Source organism: Pseudophryne corroboree, chromosome 1, assembly GCF_028390025.1.
Source record: "Pseudophryne corroboree isolate aPseCor3 chromosome 1, aPseCor3.hap2, whole genome shotgun sequence".
In the NCBI taxonomy this organism is placed as follows: Eukaryota; Metazoa; Chordata; class Amphibia; order Anura; family Myobatrachidae; genus Pseudophryne; species Pseudophryne corroboree.
The window spans coordinates 1,244,894,095-1,244,915,134 of NC_086444.1; the positions used below are offsets into that span (position 1 = coordinate 1,244,894,095).

At 50.6% G+C, this 21,040-nt stretch overlaps 1 protein-coding gene across 7 annotated transcripts in view; it reads right to left on the reverse strand.

Annotated features, from left to right (window-relative positions):
- Positions 1-21,040, reverse strand: part of RTKN (rhotekin) — a 286,830-nt gene that overhangs the window by 108,824 nt on the left and 156,966 nt on the right. The gene's annotated exons all lie outside the window — the stretch shown is intronic.

Below are 21,040 nucleotides of genomic sequence, written 5' to 3' on the forward strand. Positions count from 1 at the left end.
ACATACTACATGTGAGTAACTGTGGATGCTGACTGATAATGTTTATAGGAAAGTGCTACACAAATGCTGTACAATCCGGGATATATGTGCGGTGACTATCGCTATGTAACTAGTGAAAACCTTTTACATATTGTTTATCTGTGAGTGTAAGTGACCTGGTTCTATTTGTGCTCACGCGTGACATTATACCCCTCTCTGTGTGTTCCCCCGCATGTCCTGTGTGTCATTATACCCCTCTTTGTGTGTGCTCCCACATGTCCCGTGTGTCATTATACCCCTCTCTGTGTGTGCACCCAAATGTACCGTGTGTCATTATACCCCTCTCTGTGTGTGCTCCCACATGTCCCGTGTGTCATTATACCCCTCTCTGTGTGTGTGCTCCCACATGTCCTGTGTCATTATACCCCTCTCTGTGTGTGTGCTCTCACATGTCCTGTGTGTCATTATACCCCTCTCTGTGTGTGTGCTCCCACATGTCCTGTGTCATTATTCCCCTCTCTGTGTGTGTGCTCTCACATGTCCTGTGTGTCATTATACCCCTCTCTGTGTGTGTGCTCCCACATGTCCTGTGTCATTATACCCCTCTCTGTGTGTGTGCTCTCACATGTCCTGTGTGTCATTATACCCTCTCTGTGTGTGTGCTCCCACATGTCCTGTGTCATTATACCCCTCTCTGTGTGTGTGCTCCCACATGTCCTGTGTGTCATTATACCCCTCTCTGTGTGTGTGCTCCCACATGTCCTGTGTGTCATTATACCCCTCTCTGTGTGTGCTCCCACATGTCCTGTGTGTCATTATACCCCTCTCTGTGTGTGTGCTCCCACATGTCCTGTGTGTCATTATACCTCTGTGTGTGTGTGTGTGTGTGTGTGTGTGTGTGTGTGTGTGTGTGTGTGTGTGTGTGTGTGTGTGTGCTCCCACATGTCCTGTGTGTCATTATACCCCTCTCTGTGTGTGTGCTCCCACATGTCCTGTGTGTCATTATACCCCTCTCTGTGTGTGCTCCCACATGTCCCGTGTGTCATTATACCCCTCTCTGTGTGTGCACCCAAATGTACCGTGTGTCATTATACCCCTCTCTGTGTGTGTGTGCTCCCACATGTCCTGTGTCATTATACCCCTCTCTGTGTGTGTGCTCCCACATGTCCCGTGTGTCATTATACCCCTCTCTGTGTGTGTGCTCCCACATGTCCTGTGTGTCATTATACCCCTCTCTGTGTGTGCTCCCACATGTCCTGTGTGTCATTATACCCCTCTCTGTGTGTGTGCTCCGACATGTCCTGTGTGTCATTATACCCCTCTCTGTGTGTGTGCTCCCACATGTCCTGTGTGTCATTATACCCCTCTCTGTGTGTGTGCTCCGACATGTCCTGTGTGTCATTATACCCCTCTCTGTGTGTGTGCTCCCACATGTCCTGTGTGTCATTATACCCCTCTCTGTGTGTGCTCCCACATGTCCTGTGTGTCATTATACCCCTCTCTGTGTGTGCTCCCACATGTCCTGTGTGTCATTATACCCCTCTCTGTGTGTGTGCTCCCACATGTCCTGTGTGTCATTATACCTCTCTCTGTGTGTGTGCTCCGACATGTCCTGTGTGTCATTATACCCCTCTCTGTGTGTGTGCTCCGACATGTCCTGTGTGTCATTATACCCCTCTCTGTGTGTGTGCTCCCACATGTCCTGTGTGTCATTATACCCCTCTCTGTGTGTGTGCTCCCACATGTCCTGTGTGTCATTTTACCTCTCTCTGTGTGTGTGCTCCCACATGTTCTGTGTGTCATTATACCCCTCTCTGTGTGTGTGTGTTCCCACATGTCCTGTGTGTCATTATACCCCTCTCTGTGTGTGTGCTCCCACATGTTCTGTGTGTCATTATACCGCTCTCTGTGTGTGCTCCCACAAGTCCTGTGTGTCATTATACCCCTCTCTGTGTGTGTGCTCCCACATGTCCTGTGTGTCATTATACCCCTCTCTCTGTGTGTGTGCTCCCACATGTCCTGTGTGTCATTATACCCCTCTCTGTGTGTGTGCTCCCACATGTCCTGTGTGTCATTATACCCTTCTCTGTGTGTGTGCTCCCACATGTCCTGTGTGTCATTATACCCTCTCTGTGTGTGTGTGCTCCCACATGTCCTGTGTGTCATTATACCCCTCTCTGTGTGTGTGCTCCCACATGTCCCGTGTGTCATTATACCCCTCTCTGTGTGTGTGCTCCCACATGTCCTGTGTGTCATTATACCCCTCTCTGTGTGTGTGTTCTCACATGTCCTGTGTGTCATTATACCCCTCTCTGTGTGTGTGCTCCCACATGTCCCGTGTGTCATTATACCCCTCTCTGTGTGTGTGCTCCCACATGTCCTGTGTGTCATTATACCCCTCTCTGTGTGTGTGTGCTCCCACATGTCCTGTGTGTCATTATACCCCTCTCTGTGTGTGTGTTCTCACATGTCCTGTGTGTCATTATACCCCTCTCTGTGTGTGTGTTCTCACATGTCCTGTGTGTCATTATACCCCTCTCTGTGTGTGTGCTCCCACATGTCCCGTGTGTCATTATACCCCTCTCTGTGTGTGTGCTCCCACATGTCCTGTGTGTCATTATACCCCTCTCTGTGTGTGTGTGCTCCCACATGTCCTGTGTGTCATTATACCCCTCTCTGTGTGTGTGCTCCCACATGTCCTGTGTGTCATTATACCTCTCTCTGTGTGTGTGTGCTCTCACATGCCCTGTGTGTCATTATACCCCTCTCTGTGTGTGTGTGCTCCCACATGTCCTGTGTGTCATTATACCCCTCTCTGTGTGTGTGCTCCCACATGTCCTGTGTCATTATACCCCTCTCTGTGTGTGTTGCTCCCACATGTCCTGTGTGTCATTATACCCCTCTCTGTGTGTGCTCCCACATGTCCTGTGTGTCATTATACCCCTCTCTGTGTGTGTGCTCCCACATGTCCTGTGTGTCATTATACCCCTCTCTGTGTGTGTGCTCCCACATGTCCTGTGTGTCATTATACCCCTCTCTGTGTGTGTGCTCTCACATGTCCTGTGTGTCATTATACCCGTGTGTGTGTGTGTGTGTGTGTGTGTGTGTGTGTGTGTGCTCCCACATGTCCTGTGTGTCATTATATCCCTCTCTGTGTGTTGCTCCCACATGTCCTGTGTGTCATTATACCCCTCTGTGTGTGTGTGTGTGTGTGTGTGTGTGTGTGTGTGTGTGTGTGTGTGTGTGCTCCCACATGTCCTGTGTGTCATTATATCTCTTTCTGTGTGTTGCTCCCACATGTCCTGTGTGTCATTATACCCCTCTCTGTGTGTGTGCTCTCACATGTCCTGTGTGTCATTATACCCCTCTCTGTGTGTGTGCTCCCACATGTCCTGTGTGTCATTATACCCTCTCTGTGTGTGTGCTCCCACATGTCCTGTGTGTCATTATACCCCTCTCTGTGTGTGTGCTCCCACATGTCCTGTGTGTCATTATACCCCTCTCTGTGTGTGTGTGCTCCCACATGTCCTGTGTGTCATTATACCCCTCTCTGTGTGTGCTCCCACATGTCCTGTGTGTCATTATACCCCTCTCTGTGTGTGTGCTCCCACATGTCCTGTGTGTCATTATACCCCTCTCTGTGTGTGTGCTCCCACATGTCCTGTGTGTCATTATACCCCTCTCTGTGTGTGCTCCCACATGTCCTGTGTGTCATTATACCCCTCTCTGTGTGTGTGCTCTCACATGTCCTGTGTGTCATTATACCCCTCTCTGTGTGTGTGCTCCCACATGTCCTGTGTGTCATTATATCTCTTTCTGTGTGTTGCTCCCACATGTCCTGTGTGTCATTATACCCCTCTCTGTGTGTGTTCTCACATGTCCTGTGTGTCATTATACCCCTCTCTGTGTGTGCTCCCACATGCCCTGTGTGTCATTATACCCCTCTCTGTGTGTGTGCTCCCACATGTCCTGTGTGTCATTATACCCCTCTCTGTGTCTGTGCTCCCACATGTCCTGTGTCATTATACCGCTCTCTGTGTGTGTGCTCCCACATGTCCTGTGTGTCATTATACCCCTCTCTGTGTGTGTGCTCCCACATGTCCTGTGTGTCATTATACCCCTCTCTGTGTGTGTGCTCCCACATGTCCTGTGTGTCATTATACCCCTCTCTGTGTGTGCTCCCACATGTCCTGTGTGTCATTATACCCTCTCTGTGTGTGTGCTCCGACATGTCCTGTGTGTCATTATACCCCTCTCTGTGTGTGTGCTCCCACATGTCCTGTGTGTCATTATACCCCTCTCTGTGTGTGTGCTCCCACATGTCCTGTGTGTCATTATACCCCTCTCTGTGTGTGCTCCCACATGTCCTGTGTGTCATTATACCCTCTCTGTGTGTGTGCTCCGACATGTCCTGTGTGTCATTATACCCCTCTCTGTGTGTGTGCTCCCACATGTCCTGTGTGTCATTATACCCCTCTCTGTGTGTGTGCTCTCACATGTCCTGTGTGTCATTATACCCCTCTCTGTGTGTGTGCTCCCACATGTCCTGTGTGTCATTATACCTCTCTCTGTGTGTGCTCCCACATGTCCTGTGTGTCATTATACCCCTCTCTGTGTGTGTGCTCCCACATGTCCTGTGTGTCATTATACCCCTCTCTGTGTGTGTGCTCCCACATGTCCTGTGTGTCATTATACCCCTCTCTCTGTGTGTGTGCTCCCACATGTCCTGTGTGTCATTATACCCCTCTCTGTGTGTGTGTGCTCCCACATGTCCTGTGTGTCATTATACCCCTCTCTGTGTGTGTGCTCTCACATGTCCTGTGTGTCATTATACCCCTCTATGTGTGTGTGCTCCCACATGTCCTGTGTGTCATTATACCCCTCTCTGTGTGTGTGCTCTCACATGTCCTGTGTGTCATTATACCCCTCTCTGTGTGTGTGCTCCCACATGTCCTGTGTGTCATTATACCCCTCTCTGTGTGCGTGCTCCCACATGTCCTGTGTGTCATTATACCCCTCTCTGTGTGTGTGCTCCCACATGTTCTGTGTGTCATTATACCCCTCTCTGTGTGTGCTCCCACATGTCCTGTGTGTCATTATACCCCTCTCTGTGTGTGTGCTCCCACATGTCCTGTGTGTCATTATACCCCTCTCTGTGTGTGTGCTCCCACATGTCCTGTGTGTCATTATACCCCTCTCTGTGTGTGTGCTCCCACATGTCCTGTGTGTCATTATACCCCTCTCTGTGTGTGTGCTCTCACATGTCCTGTGTGTCATTATACCCCTCTCTGTGTGTGTGCTCCCACATGTCCTGTGTGTCATTATACCCCTCTCGCTGTGTGTGTGCTCCCACATGTCCTGTGTGTCATTATACCCCTCTCTGTGTGTGTGTGCTCCCACATGTCCTGTGTGTCATTATACCCCTCTCTGTGTGTGTGCTCCCACATGTCCCGTGTGTCATTATACCCCTCTCTGTGTGTGTGCTCCCACATGTCCTGTGTGTCATTATACCCCTCTCTGTGTGTGTGCTCCCACATGTCCTGTGTGTCATTATACCTCTCTCTGTGTGTGTGCTCCCACATGTCCTGTGTGTCATTATACCCCTCTCTGTGTGTGTGCTCCCACATGTCCTGTGTGTCATTATACCCCTCTCTCTGTGTGTGTGCTCCCACATGTCCTGTGTGTCATTATACCCCTCTCTGTGTGTGTGCTCCCACATGTCCCGTGTGTCATTATACCCCTCTCTGTGTGTGCTCCCACATGTCCTGTGTGTCATTATACCCCTCTCTGTGTGTGTGCTCCCACATGTCCTGTGTGTCATTATACCTCTCTCTGTGTGTGTGCTCCCACATGTTCTGTGTGTCATTATACCCCTCTCTGTGTGTGCTCCCACATGTCCTGTGTATCATTATACCCCTCTCTGTGTGTGTGCTCCCACATGTCCTGTGTGTCATTATACCCCTCTCTGTGTGTGCTCTCACATGTCCTGTGTGTCATTATACCCCTCTCTGTGTGTGTTCTCACATGTCCTGTGTGTCATTATACCCCTCTCTGTGTGTGCTCCCACATGTCCTGTGTGTCATTATACCCCTCTCTGTGTGTGCTCCCACATGTCCTGTGTGTCATTATACCCCTCTCTGTGTGTGTGCTCCCACATGTTCTGTGTGTCATTATACCCCTCTCTGTGTGTGCTCCCACATGTCCTGTGTGTCATTATACCCCTCTCTGTGTGTGTGCTCCCACATGTCCTGTGTGTCATTATACCCCTCTCTGTGTGTGCTCCCACATGTCCTGTGTGTCATTATACCCCTCTCTGTGTGTGTGCTCTCACATGTCCTGTGTGTCATTATACCCCTCTCTGTGTGTGCTCCCACATGTCCTGTGTGTCATTATACCCCTCTCTGTGTGTGTGCTCCCACATGTCCTGTGTGTCATTATACCCCTCTCTGTGTGTTGCTCCCACATGTCCTGTGTGTCATTATACCCCTCTCTGTGTGTGTGCTCCCACATGTCCTGTGGGTCATTATACCCCTCTGTGTGTGTGTGTGCTCTCACACGTCCTGTGTGTCATTATACCCCTCTCTGTGTGTGCTCCCACATGTCCTGTGTGTCATTATACCTCTCTCTGTGTGTGTGCTCCCACATGTCCTGTGTGTCATTATACCCCTCTCTCTGTGTGTGTGCTCCCACATGTCCTGTGTGTCATTATACCCCTCTCTGCGTGTGTGCTCCCACATGTCCTGTGTGTCATTATACCCCTCTCTGTGTGTGTCTGTGCTCCCACATGTTCTGTGTGTCATTATACCTCTCTCTGTGTGTGTGCTCCCACATGTCCTGTGTGTCATTATACCCCTTTCTGTGTGTGTGTGCTCCCACATGTCCTGTGTGTCATTATACCTCTCTCTGTGTGTTTGCTCCCACATGTCCTGTGGGTCATTATACCCCTCTCTGTGTGTGTGCTCTCACATGTCCTGTGTGTCATTATACCTTTCTCTGTGTGTGCTCCCACATGTCCTGTGTGTCATTATACCCCTCTCTGTGTGTGTGCTCCCACATGTCCTGTGTGTCATTATACCCCTCTCTGTGTGTGTGCTCCCACATGTCCTGTGTGTCATTATACCCCTCTCTGTGTGTGTTGCTCCCACATGTCCTCTGTGTCATTATACCCCTCTCTGTGTGTGTGCTCCCACATGTCCTGTGTGTCATTATACCTCTCTCTGTGTGTGCTCCCACATGTCCTGTGTGTCATTATACCCCTCTCTGTGTGCGTGCTCCCACATGTCCTGTGTGTCATTATACCCCTCTCTGTGTGTGTGCTCCCACATGTTCTGTGTGTCATTATACCCCTCTCTGTGTGTGCTCCCACATGTCCTGTGTGTCATTATACCCCTCTCTGTGTGTGTGCTCCCACATGTCCTGTGTGTCATTATACCCCTCTCTGTGTGTGTGCTCCCACATGTCCTGTGTGTCATTATACCCCTCTCTGTGTGTGTGCTCCCACATGTCCTGTGTGTCATTATACCCCTCTCTGTGTGCGTGCTCCCACATGTCCTGTGTGTCATTATACCCCTCTCTGTGTGTGTGCTCCCACATGTTCTGTGTGTCATTATACCCCTCTCTGTGTGTGCTCCCACATGTCCTGTGTGTCATTATACCCCTCTCTGTGTGTGTGCTCCCACATGTCCTGTGTGTCATTATACCCCTCTCTGTGTGTGTGCTCCCACATGTCCTATGTGTCATTATACCCCTCTCTGTGTGTGTGCTCCCACATGTCCTGTGTGTCATTATACCCCTCTCTGTGTGTGTGCTCCCACATGTCCTGTGTGTCATTATACCCCTCTCTGTGTGTGTGCTCCCACATGTCCTGTGTGTCATTATACCTCTCTCTGTGTGTGTGTGCTCCCACATGTCCTGTGTGTCATTATACCCCTCTCTGTGTGTGTGCTCCCACATGTCCTGTGTGTCATTATACCCCTCTCTGTGTGTGTGTGCTCCCACATGTCCTGTGTGTCATTATACCCCTCTCTGTGTGTGTGTGCTCCCACATGTCCTGTGTGTCATTATACCCCTCTCTGTGTGTGTGTGCTCCCACATGTCCTGTGTGTCATTATACCCCTCTCTGTGTGTGTGCTCCCACATGTCCTGTGTGTCATTATACCTCTCTCTGTGTGTGTGTGCTCCCACATGTCCTGTGTGTCATTATACCCCTCTCTGTGTGTGCTCCCACATGTCCTGTGTGTCATTATACCCTCTCTGTGTGTGTGCTCCCACATGTCCTGTGTGTCATTATACCCCTCTCTGTGTGTGCTCCCACATGTCATGTGTGTCATTATACCCCTCTCTGTGTGTTGCTCCCACATGTCCTGTGTGTCATTATACCCCTCTGTGTGTGTGTGTGTGTGTGTGTGTGTGTGTGTGTGTGTGTGTGTGTGTGTGTGTGTGTGTGTGTGTGTGTGTGTGTGCTCCCACATGTCCTGTGTGTCATTATATCCCTCTCTGTGTGTTGCTCCCACATGTCCTGTGTGTCATTATACCCCTCTCTGTGTGTGTGCTCCCACATGTCCTGTGTGTCATTATACCCCTCTCTGTGTGTGTGCTCCCACATGTCCTGTGGGTCATTATACCCCTCTCTGTGTGTGTGCTCCCACATGTCCTGTGTGTCATTATACCCCTCTCTGTGTGTGTGCTCCCACATGTCCTGTGTGTCATTATACCCCTCTCTGTGTGTGTGTGCTCCCACATGTCCTGTGTGTCATTATACCCCTCTCTGTGTGTGTGTGCTCCCACATGTCCTGTGTGTCATTATACCCCTCTCTGTGTGTGTGCTCCCACATGTCCTGTGTGTCATTATACCTCTCTCTGTGTGTGTGTGCTCCCACATGTCCTGTGTGTCATTATACCCCTCTCTGTGTGTGCTCCCACATGTCCTGTGTGTCATTATACCCTCTCTGTGTGTGTGCTCCCACATGTCCTGTGTGTCATTATACCCCTCTCTGTGTGTGCTCCCACATGTCATGTGTGTCATTATACCCCTCTCTGTGTGTTGCTCCCACATGTCCTGTGTGTCATTATACCCCTCTGTGTGTGTGTGTGTGTGTGTGTGTGTGTGTGTGTGTGTGTGTGTGTGTGCTCCCACATGTCCTGTGTGTCATTATATCCCTCTCTGTGTGTTGCTCCCACATGTCCTGTGTGTCATTATACCCCTCTCTGTGTGTGTGCTCCCACATGTTCTGTGTGTCATTATACCCCTCTCTGTGTGTGTGCTCCCACATGTCCTGTGTGTCATTATACCCGTGTGTGTGTGTGTGTGTGTGTGTGTGTGTGTGTGTGTGTGTGTGTGTGTGTGCTCCCACATGTCCTGTGTGTCATTATATCCCTCTCTGTGTGTTGCTCCCACATGTCCTGTGTGTCATTATACCCCTCTCTGTGTGTGTGCTCCCACATGTCCTGTGGGTCATTATACCCCTCTCTGTGTGTGTGCTCCCACATGTCCTGTGTGTCATTATACCCCTCTCTGTGTGTGTGCTCCCACATGTCCTGTGTGTCATTATACCCCTCTCTGTGTGTGTTCTCACATGTCCTGTGTGTCATTATACCCCTCTCTGTGTGTGTTCTCACATGTCCTGTGTGTCATTATACCCCTCTCTGTGTGTGTGCTCCCACATGTCCTGTGTGTCATTATACCCCTCTCTGTGTGTGTGCTCCCACATGTCCTGTGTGTCATTATACCCCTCTCTGTGTGTGTTCTCACATGTCCTGTGTGTCATTATACCCCTCTCTGTGTGTGCTCCCACATGTCCTGTGTGTCATTATACCCCTCTCTGTGTGTGTTCTCACATGTCCTGTGTGTCATTATACCCCTCTCTGTGTGTGTGCTCCCACATGTCCTGTGTGTCATTATACCCCTCTCTGTGTGTGTGCTCCCACATGTCCTGTGTGTCATTATACCCCTCTCTGTGTGTGTGCTCCCACATGTCCTGTGTGTCATTATACCCCTCTCTGTGTGTGTTCTCACATGTCCTGTGTGTCATTATACCCCTCTCTGTGTGTGTGCTCCCACATGTCCTGTGTGTCATTATACCCCTCTCTGTGTGTGCTCTCACATGTCCTGTGTGTCATTATACCCCTCTCTGTGTGTGTGCTCCCACATGTCCTGTGTGTCATTATACCCCTCTCTGTGTGTGCTCCCACATGTCCCGTGTGTCATTATACCCCTTTCTGTGTGTGTGCTCCCACATGTCCCCTGTGTCATTATACCCCTCTCTGTGTGTGTGCTCCCACATGTCCTGTGTGTCATTATACCCCTCTCTGTGTGTGTGCTCCCACATGTCCTGTGTGTCATTATACCCCTCTGTGTGTGTGTGCTCCCACATGTCCTGTGTGTCATTATACCCCTCTCTCTGTGTGTGCTCCCACATGTCCTGTGTGTCATTATACCCCTCTCTGTGTGTGTGCTCTCACATGTCCTGTGTGTCATTATACCCCTCTCTGTGTGTGTGCTCCCACATGTCCTGTGTGTCATTATACCCCTCTCTGTGTGTGTGCTCCCACATGTCCTGTGTGTCATTATACCCCTCTCTGTGTGTGTGCTCCCACATGTCCTGTGTGTCATTATACCCCTCTCTGTGTGTGTGTGCTCTCACATGTCCTGTGTGTCATTATACCCCTCTCTGTGTGTGCTCTCACATGTCCTGTGTGTCATTATACCCTTCTCTGTGTGTGTGCTCCCACATGTCCTGTGTGTCATTATACCCCTCTCTGTGTGTGTGTGTGTGTGTGTGTGTGTGTGTGTGTGTGTGTGTGTGTGTGTGTTGCTCCCACATGTCCTGTGTGTCATTATACCCCTCTCTGTGTGTGTGCTCCCACATGTCCTGTGTGTCATTATACCCCTCTCTGTGTGTGTGCTCCCACATGTTCTGTGTGTCATTATACCCCTCTCTGTGTGTGTGCTCCCACATGTCCTGTGTGTCATTATACCCCTCTATGTGTGTGTGCTCTCACATGTCCTGTGTGTCATTATACCCCTCTCTGTGTGTGCTCCCACATGTCCTGTGTGTCATTATACCCCTCTCTGTGTGTGTGCTCCCACATGTCCTGTGTGTCATTATACCCCTCTCTGTGTGTGCTCCCACATGTCCTGTGTGTCATTATACCCCTCTCTGTGTGTGTGCTCCCACATGTCCTGTGTGTCATTATACCCCTCTCTGTGTGTGTGCTCTCACATGTCCTGTGTGTCATTATACCTCTCTCTGTGTGTGTGCTCCCACATGTTCTGTGTGTCATTATACCCCTCTCTGTGTGTGTGCTCCCACATGTTCTGTGTGTCATTATACCTCTCTCTGTGTGTGTGCTCTCACATGTCCTGTGTGTCATTATACCCCTCTCTGTGTGTGTGTGCTCCCACATGTCCTGTGTGTCATTATACCCCTCTCTGTGTGTGCTCTCACATGTCCTGTGTGTCATTATACCCCTCTCTGTGTGTGTGCTCCCACATGTCCTGTGTGTCATTATACCCCTCTCTGTGTGTGTGCTCCCACATGTCCTGTGTGTCATTATACCCCTCTCTGTGTGTGTGCTCCCACATGTCCTGTGTGTCATTATACCTCTCTCTGTGTGTGCTCCCACATGTCCTGTGTGTCATTATACCCCTCTCTGTGTGTGTGCTCCCACATGTCCTGTGTGTCATTATACCTCTCTCTGTGTGTGTGTGTGTGTGTGTGTGTGTGTGTGTGTGTGTGTGTGTGTGTGTGTGTGCTCCCACATGTCCTGTGTCATTATACCCCTCTCTGTGTGTGTGCTCTCACATGTCCTGTGTGTCATTATACCCCTCTCTCTGTGTGTGCTCCCACATGTCCTGTGTGTCATTATACCCCTCTCTGTGTGTGTGCTCTCACATGTCCTGTGTGTCATTATACCCCTCTCTGTGTGTGTGCTCCCACATGTCCTGTGTGTCATTATACCCCTCTCTGTATGTGTGCTCCCACATGTCCTGTGTGTCATTATACCCCTCTCTGTGTGTGTGCTCCCACATGTCCTGTGTGTCATTATACCCCTCTCTGTGTGTGTGCTCCCACATGTCCTGTGTGTCATTATACCTCTCTCTGTGTGTGCTCCCACATGTCCTGTGTGTCATTATACCCCTCTCTGTGTGTGTGCTCCCACATGTCCTGTGTGTCATTATACCCCTCTATGTGTGTGTGCTCCCACATGTCCTGTGTCATTATACCCCTCTCTGTGTGTGTGTGCTCCCACATGTCCTGTGTGTCATTATACCCCTCTCTGTGTGTGTGTGCTCTCACATGTCCTGTGTGTCATTATACCCCTCTCTGTGTGTGCTCTCACATGTCCTGTGTGTCATTATACCTCTCTCTGTGTGTGTGTGCTCTCACATGTCCTGTGTGTCATTATACCTCTCTGTGTGTGTGTGTGCTCTCACATGTCCTGTGTGTCATTATACCTCTCTGTGTGTGTGTGTGCTCTCACATGTCCTGTGTGTCATTATACCCCTCTCTCTGTGTGTGTGCTCTCACATGTCCTGTGTGTCATTATACCTCTCTGTGTGTGTGTGCTCCCACATGTCCTGTGTGTCATTATACCCCTCTGTGTGTGTGTGTGCTCTCACATGTCCTGTGTGTCATTATACCTCTCTCTGTGTGTGTGCTCTCACATGTCCTGTGTGTCATTATACCTCTCTCTGTGTCTGTGCTCCCACATGTCCTGTGTCATTATACCCCTCTCTGTGTGTGTGCTCCCACATGTCCTGTGTGTCATTATACCCCTCTCTGTGTGTGTGCTCCCACATGTCCTGTGTGTCATTATACCCCTCTCTGTGTGTGCTCTCACATGTCCTGTGTGTCATTATACCCCTCTCTGTGTGTGTGTGCTCTCACATGTCCTGTGTGTCATTATACCCCTCTCTGTGTGTGTGCTCCCACATGTCCTGTGTCATTATACCCCTCTCTGTGTGTGTGCTCCCACATGTCCCGTGTGTCATTATACCCCTCTCTGTGTGTGTGCTCCCACATGTCCTGTGTGTCATTATACCCCTCTCTGTGTGTGTGCTCCCACATGTCCTGTGTGTCATTATACCCCTCTCTGTGTGTGTGCTCCCACATGTCCTGTGTGTCATTATACCTCTCTCTGTGTGTGCTCCCACATGTCCTGTGTGTCATTATACCCCTCTCTGTGTGTGTGCTCCCACATGTCCTGTGTGTCATTATACCCCTCTCTGTGTGTGCTCTCACATGTCCTGTGTGTCATTATACCCCTCTCTGTGTGTGTGCTCCCACATGTCCTGTGTGTCATTATACCCCTCTCTGTGTGTGTGCTCCCACATGTCCTGTGTCATTATACCCCTCTCTGTGTGTGTGCTCCCACATGTCCTGTGTGTCATTATACCCCTCTCTGTGTGTGTGCTCCCACATGTCCTGTGTGTCATTATACCTCTCTCTGTGTGTGCTCCCACATGTCCTGTGTGTCATTATACCCCTCTCTGTGTGTGTGTTCTCACATGTCCTGTGTGTCATTATACCCCTCTCTGTGTGTGTGCTCTCACATGTCCTGTGTGTCATTATACCCCTCTCTGTGTGTGTGCTCCCACATGTCCTGTGTGTCATTATACCCCTCTCTGTGTGTGCTCCCACATGTCCTGTGTGTCATTATACCCCTCTCTGTGTGTGTGCTCTCACATGTCCTGTGTGTCATTATACCTCTCTCTGTGTGTGTTCTCACATGTCCTGTGTGTCATTATACCCCTCTCTGTGTGTGTGTTCTCACATGTCCTGTGTGTCATTATACCCCTCTCTGTGTGTGTGCTCTCACATGTCCTGTGTGTCATTATACCCCTCTCTGTGTGTGTGCTCCCACATGTCCTGTGTGTCATTATACCCCTCTCTGTGTGTGTGCTCCCACATGTCCTGTGTGTCATTATACCCCTCTCTGTGTGTGTGCTCTCACATGTCCTGTGTGTCATTATACCCCTCTCTGTGTGTGTGTTCCCACATGTCCTGTGTGTCATTATACCCCTCTCTGTGTGTGTGCTCCCACATGTCCTGTGTGTCATTATACCTCTCTGTGTGTGTGCTCCCACATGTCCTGTGTGTCATTATACCCCTCTCTGTGTGTGTGCTCCCACATGTCCCGTGTGTCATTATACCCCTCTCTGTGTGTGTGCTCCCACATGTCCTGTGTGTCATTATACCCCTCTCTGTGTGTGTGCTCCCACATGTCCCGTGTGTCATTATACCCCTCTCTGTGTGTGTGCTCCCACATGTCCCGTGTGTCATTATACCCCTCTCTGTGTGTGTGCTCCCACATGTCCTGTGTGTCATTATACCCCTCTCTGTGTGTGTGCTCCCACATGTCCCGTGTGTCATTATACCCCTCTCTGTGTGTGTGCTCCCACATGTCCCGTGTGTCATTATACCCCTCTCTGTGTGTGTGCTCCCACATGTCCTGTGTGTCATTATACCCCTCTCTGTGTGTGTGCTCCCACATGTCCTGTGTGTCATTATACCCCTCTCTGTGTGTGTGCTCCCACATGTCCCGTGTGTCATTATACCCCTCTCTGTGTGTGTGCTCCCACATGTCCTGTGTGTCATTATACCCCTCTCTGTGTGTGTGCTCCCACATGTCCTGTGTGTCATTATACCCCTCTCTGTGTGTGTGTGCTCTCACATGTCCTGTGTGTCATTATACCTCTCTGTGTGTGTGCTCCCACATGTCCTGTGTGTCATTATACCCCTCTCTGTGTGTGTGCTCCCACATGTCCTGTGTGTCATTATACCCCTCTCTGTGTGTGTGCTCCCACATGTCCTGTGTGTCATTATACCCCTCTCTGTGTGTGTGCTCCCACATGTCCCGTGTGTCATTATACCCCTCTCTGTGTGTGTGCTCCCACATGTCCTGTGTGTCATTATACCCCTCTCTGTGTGTGTGCTCCCACATGTCCTGTGTGTCATTATACCCCTCTCTGTGTGTGTGTGCTCTCACATGTCCTGTGTGTCATTATACCTCTCTGTGTGTGTGCTCCCACATGTCCTGTGTGTCATTATACCCCTCTCTGTGTGTGTGCTCTCACATGTCCTGTGTGTCATTATACCTCTCTCTGTGTGTGCTCTCACATGTCCTGTGTGTCATTATACCCCTCTCTGTGTGTGTGCTCTCACATGTCCTGTGTGTCATTATACCTCTCTCTGTGTGTGCTCTCACATGTCCTGTGTGTCATTATACCCCTCTCTGTGTGTGTGCTCCCACATGTCCCGTGTGTCATTATACCCCTCTCTGTGTGTGTGCTCTCACATGTCCTGTGTGTCATTATACCCCTCTCTGTGTGTGTGCTCCCACATGTCCCGTGTGTCATTATACCCCTCTCTCTCTGTGTGTGCTCCCACATGTCCTGTGTGTCATTATACCCCTCTCTGTGTGTGTGTGCTCCCACATGTCCTGTGTGTCATTATACCCCTCTCTCTGTGTGTGTGCTCCCACATGTCCCGTGTGTCATTATACCCCTCTCTCTGTGTGTGTGCTCCCACATGTCCTGTGTGTCATTATACCCCTCTCTGTGTGTGTGTGTGCTCCCACATGTCCTGTGTGTCATTATACCCCTCTCTGTGTGTGTGCTCCCACATGTCCTGTGTGTCATTATACCCCTCTCTGTGTGTGTGCTCCCACATGTCCTGTGTGTCATTATACCCCTCTCTGTGTGTGCTCTCACATGTCCTGTGTGTCATTATACCCCTCTCTGTGTGTGTGCTCCCACATGTCCTGTGTGTCATTATACCCCTCTCTCTGTGTGTGTGTTCCCACATGTCCTGTGTGTCATTATACCCCTCTCTGTGTGTGTTCTCACATGTCATGTGTGTCATTATACCCCTCTCTCTGTGTGTGTGCTCCCACATGTCCTGTGTCATTATACCCCTCTCTCTGTGTGTGCTCCCACATGTCCTGTGTGTCATTATACCCCTCTGTGTGTGTGTTCTCACATGTCCTGTGTGTCATTATACCCCTCTCTCTGTGTGTGTGTTCCCACTTGTCCTGTGTGTCATTATACCCCTCTCTGTGTGTGTGCTCCCACATGTCCTGTGTGTCATTATACCCCTCTGTGTGTGTGTTCTCACATGTCCTGTGTGTCATTATACCCCTCTCTCTGTGTGTGTGCTCCCACATGTCCTGTGTGTCATTATACCCCTCTCTGTGTGTATGCTCCCACATGTCCTGTGTGTCATTATACCCCTCTCTGTGTGTGTGCTCTCACATGTCCTGTGTGTCATTATACCCCTCTCTCTGTGTGTGTGCTCTCACATGTCCTGTGTGTCATTATACCCCTCTCTGTGTGTGTGCTCTCACATGTCCTGTGTGTCATTATACCCCTCTCTGTGTGTGTGCTCCCACATGTCCTGTGTGTCATTATACCCCTCTCTGTGTGTGTGCTCCCACATGTCCTGTGTCATTATACCCCTCTCTGTGTGTGTGCTCCCACATGTCCTGTGTGTCATTATACCCCTCTCTGTGTGTGTGCTCTCACATGTCCTGTGTGTCATTATACCCCTCTCTCTGTGTGTGTTCCCACATGTCCTGTGTGTCATTATACCCCTCTCTGTGTGTGTGCTCTCACATGTCCTGTGTGTCATTATACCCCTCTCTGTGTGTATGCTCCCACATGTCCTGTGTGTCATTATACCCCTCTGTGTGTGTGTTCCCACATGTCCTGTGTGTCATTATACCCCTCTCTGTGTGTGCTCCCACATGTCCTGTGTGTCATTATACCCCTCTGTGTGTGTGTTCCCACATGTCCTGTGTGTCATTATACCCCTCTCTGTGTGTGCTCCCACATGTCCTGTGTGTCATTATACCCCTCTCTGTGTGTGTGCTCTCACATGTCCTGTGTGTCATTATACCCCTCTCTGTGTGTGTGCTCTCACATGTCCTGTGTGTCATTATACCCCTCTGTGTGTGTGTTCCCACATGTCCTGTGTGTCATTATACCTCTCTCTGTGTGTGTGCTCTCACATGTCCTGTGTGTCATTATACCCCTCTCTGTGTGTGTGCTCCCACATGTCCTGTGTGTCATTATACCCCTCTCTGTGTGTGTTCTCACATGTCCTGTGTGTCATTATACCCCTCTCTGTGTCTGTGCTCCCACATGTCCTGTGTGTCATTATACCCCTCTCTGTGTGTGTGCTCCCACATGTCCTGTGTGTCATTATACCCCTCTCTGTGTGTGTGCTCCCACATGTCCTGTGTGTCATTATACCCTCTCTGTGTGTGTGCTCTCACATGTCCTGTGTGTCATTATACCCCTCTCTGTGTGTGTTCCCACATGTCCTGTGTGTCATTATACCCCTCTCTGTGTGTGTGCTCTCACATGTCCTGTGTGTCATTATACCCCTCTGTGTGTGTGCTCCCACATGTCCTGTGTGTCATTATACCCCTCTCTGTGTGTGTGCTCCCACATGTCCCGTGTGTCATTATACCCCTCTCTGTGTGTGTGCTCTCACATGTCCTGTGTGTCATTATACCCCTCTCTGTGTGTGTTCCCACATGTCCTGTGTGTCATTATACCCCTCTCTGTGTGTGTGCTCTCACATGTCCTGTGTGTCATTATACCCCTCTGTGTGTGTGCTCCCACATGTCCTGTGTGTCATTATACCTCTCTCTGTGTGTGTGCTCTCACATGTCCTGTGTGTCATTATACCCCTCTCTGTGTGTGTGCTCTCACATGTCCTGTGTGTCATTATACCCCTCTCTGTGTGTGCTCTCACATGTCCTGTGTGTCATTATACCCCTCTCTGTGTGTGTTCCCACATGTCCTGTGTGTCATTATACCCCTCTCTGTGTGTGTGCTCTCACATGTCCTGTGTGTCATTATACCCCTCTGTGTGTGTGCTCCCACATGTCCTGTGTGTCATTATACCTCTCTCTGTGTGTGTGCTCTCACATGTCCTGTGTGTCATTATACCCCTCTCTGTGTGTGTGCTCTCACATGTCCTGTGTGTCATTATACCCCTCTCTGTGTGTGCTCTCACATGTCCTGTGTGTCATTATACCCCTCTCTGTGTGTGTGCTCTCACATGTCCTGTGTGTCATTATACCCCTCTCTGTGTGTGTGCTCCCACATGTCCTGTGTGTCATTATACCCCTCTCTGTGTGTGTGCTCCCACATGTCCTGTGTGTCATTATACCCCTCTCTGTGTGTGTGTGCTCCCACATGTCCTGTGTGTCATTATACCCCTCTCTGTGTGTGTTCTCACATGTCCTGTGTGTCATTATACCCCTCTCTGTGTGTGTGCTCTCACATGTCCTGTGTGTCATTATACCCCTCTCTGTGTGTGTGCTCCCACATGTCCTGTGTCATTATACCCCTCTCTGTGTGTGTGCTCTCACATGTCCTGTGTGTCATTATACCCCTCTCTGTGTGTGCTCCCACATGTCATGTGTGTCATTATACCCCTCTCTGTGTGTGTGCTCCCACATGTCCTGTGTGTCATTATACCCCTCTCTGTGTGTGTGCTCCCACATGTCCTGTGTGTCATTATACCCCTCTCTGTGTGTGTGCTCCCACATGTCCTGTGTGTCATTATACCCCTCTCTGTGTGTGTGCTCTCACATGTCCTGTGTGTCATTATACCCCTCTCTGTGTGTGCTCCCACATGTCCTGTGTGTCATTATACCCCTCTCTGTGTGTGTGCTCCCACATGTCCTGTGTGTCATTATACCCCTCTCTGTGTGTGCTCCCACATGTCCTGTGTGTCATTATACCCCTCTCTGTGTGTGTGCTCCCACATGTCCTGTGTGTCATTATACCCCTCTCTGTGTGTGCTCTCACATGTCCTGTGTGTCATTATACCCCTCTCTGTGTGTGTGCTCCCACATGTCCTGTGTGTCATTATACCCCTCTCTGTGTGTGCTCTCACATGTCCTGTGTGTCATTATACCCCTCTCTGTGTGTGCTCTCACATGTCCTGTGTGTCATTATACCCCTCTCTGTGTGTGTGCTCCCACATGTCCTGTGTGTCATTATACCCCTCTCTGTGTGTGCTCCCACATGTCCTGTGTGTCATTATACCCCTCTCTGTGTGTGTGCTCCCACATGTCCTGTGTGTCATTATACCCCTCTCTGTGTGTGTGCTCCCACATGTCCTGTGTGTCATTATACCCCTCTCTGTGTGTGCTCCCACATGTCCTGTGTGTCATTATACCCCTCTCTGTGTGTGTGCTCCCACATGTCCCGTGTGTCATTATACCCCTCTCTGTGTGTGCTCCCACATGTCCTGTGTCATTATACCCCTCTCTGTGTGTGTGTGCTCCCACATGTCCTGTGTGTCATTATACCCCTCTCTGTGTGTGTGCTCCCACATGTCCCGTGTGTCATTATACCCCTCTCTGTGTGTGTTCTCACATGTCCTGTGTGTCATTATACCCCTCTCTGTGTGTGTTCTCACATGTCCTGTGTGTCATTATACCCTCTCTGTGTGTGTGTGCTCCCACATGTCCTGTGTGTCATTATACCCCTCTCTGTGTGTGCTCCCACATGTCCTGTGTGTCATTATACCCCTCTGTGTGTGTGCTCCCACATGTCCTGTGTGTCATTATATCCCTCTCTGTGTGTTGCTCCCACATGTCCTGTGTGTCATTATACCCCTCTCTGTGTGTGTGCTCCCACATGTCCTGTGGGTCATTATACCCCTCTCTGTGTGTGTGCTCCCACATGTCCTGTGTGTCATTATACCCCTCTCTGTGTGTGTGTGCTCCCACATGTCCTGTGTGTCATTATACCCCTCTCTGTGTGTGTGCTCCCACATGTCCTGTGTGTCATTATACCCCTCTCTGTGTGTGTTCTCACATGTCCTGTGTGTCATTATACCCCTCTCTGTGTGTGTGCTCCTACATGTCCTGTGTGTCATTATACCCCTCTCTGTGTGTGTGCTCCCACATGTCCTGTGTGTCATTATACCCCTCTCTGTGTGTGTGCTCCCACATGTCCTGTGTGTCATTATACCCCTCTGTGTGTGTGTGTGTGTGTGTGTGTGTGTGTGTGTGTGTGTGTGTGTGTGTGTGTGTGTGTGCTCCCACATGTCCTGTGTGTCATTATACCTCTCTCTGTGTGTGTGCTCTCACATGTCCTGTGTGTCATTATACCCCTCTCTGTGTGTGTGCTCCCACATGTCCTGTGTGTCATTATACCCCTCTCTGTGTGTGTTCTCACATGTCCTGTGACAGTGTCTGGGTGGGAGTGTGTCCCTGTGGGTACGTGAGTGGGAGTGTGTCCTTGCAGAGTGAGTGGCAGTGTCTAGGTGGGAGGGTGTCGCTGTAGGTACCTGAGTGACGGTGTCTGGGTGGGAGGGAGCGTGTCGCTGTGGGTACCTGAGTGACAGTGTCTGGGTGGGAGGGTGTCGCTGTGGGTACCTGAGTGACAGTGTCTGGGTGGGAGGGTGTCGCTGTGGGTACCTGAGTGACGGTGTCTGGGTGGGAGGGTGTCGCTGTGGGTACCTGAGTGACGGTGTCTGGGTGGGAGCGTGTCACTGTGGGTACCTGAGTGGCAGTGTCTGGGTGGGAGGGTGTCGCTGTGGGTACCTGAGTGACGGTGTCTGGGTGGGAGGGTGTCGCTGTGGGAACCTGGGTGGGAGGGTGTCGCTGTGGGTACCTGAGTGACAGTGTCTGGGTGGGAGGGTTTCGCTGTGGGTACCTGAGTGGCAGTGTCTGGGTGGGAGGGTGTCGCTGTGGGTACCTGAGTGACGGTGTCTGGGTGGGAGCGTGTCGCTGTGGGTACCTGAATGGCAGTGTCTGGGTGGGAGGGTGTCGCTGTGGGTACCTGAGTGACGGTGTCTGGGTGGGAGGGTGTCGCTGTGGGTACCTGAGTGACGGTGTCTGGGTGGGAGGGTGTCGCTGTGGGAACCTGGGTGGGAGGGTGTCGCTGTGGGTACCTGAGTGACGGTGTCTGGGTGGGAGGGTGTCGCTGTGGGTACCTGAGTGACGGTGTCTGGGTGGGAGGGTGTCGCTGTGAGTACCTGAGTGACGGTGTCTGGGTGGGAGGGTGTCGCTGTGGGTACCTGAGTGACGG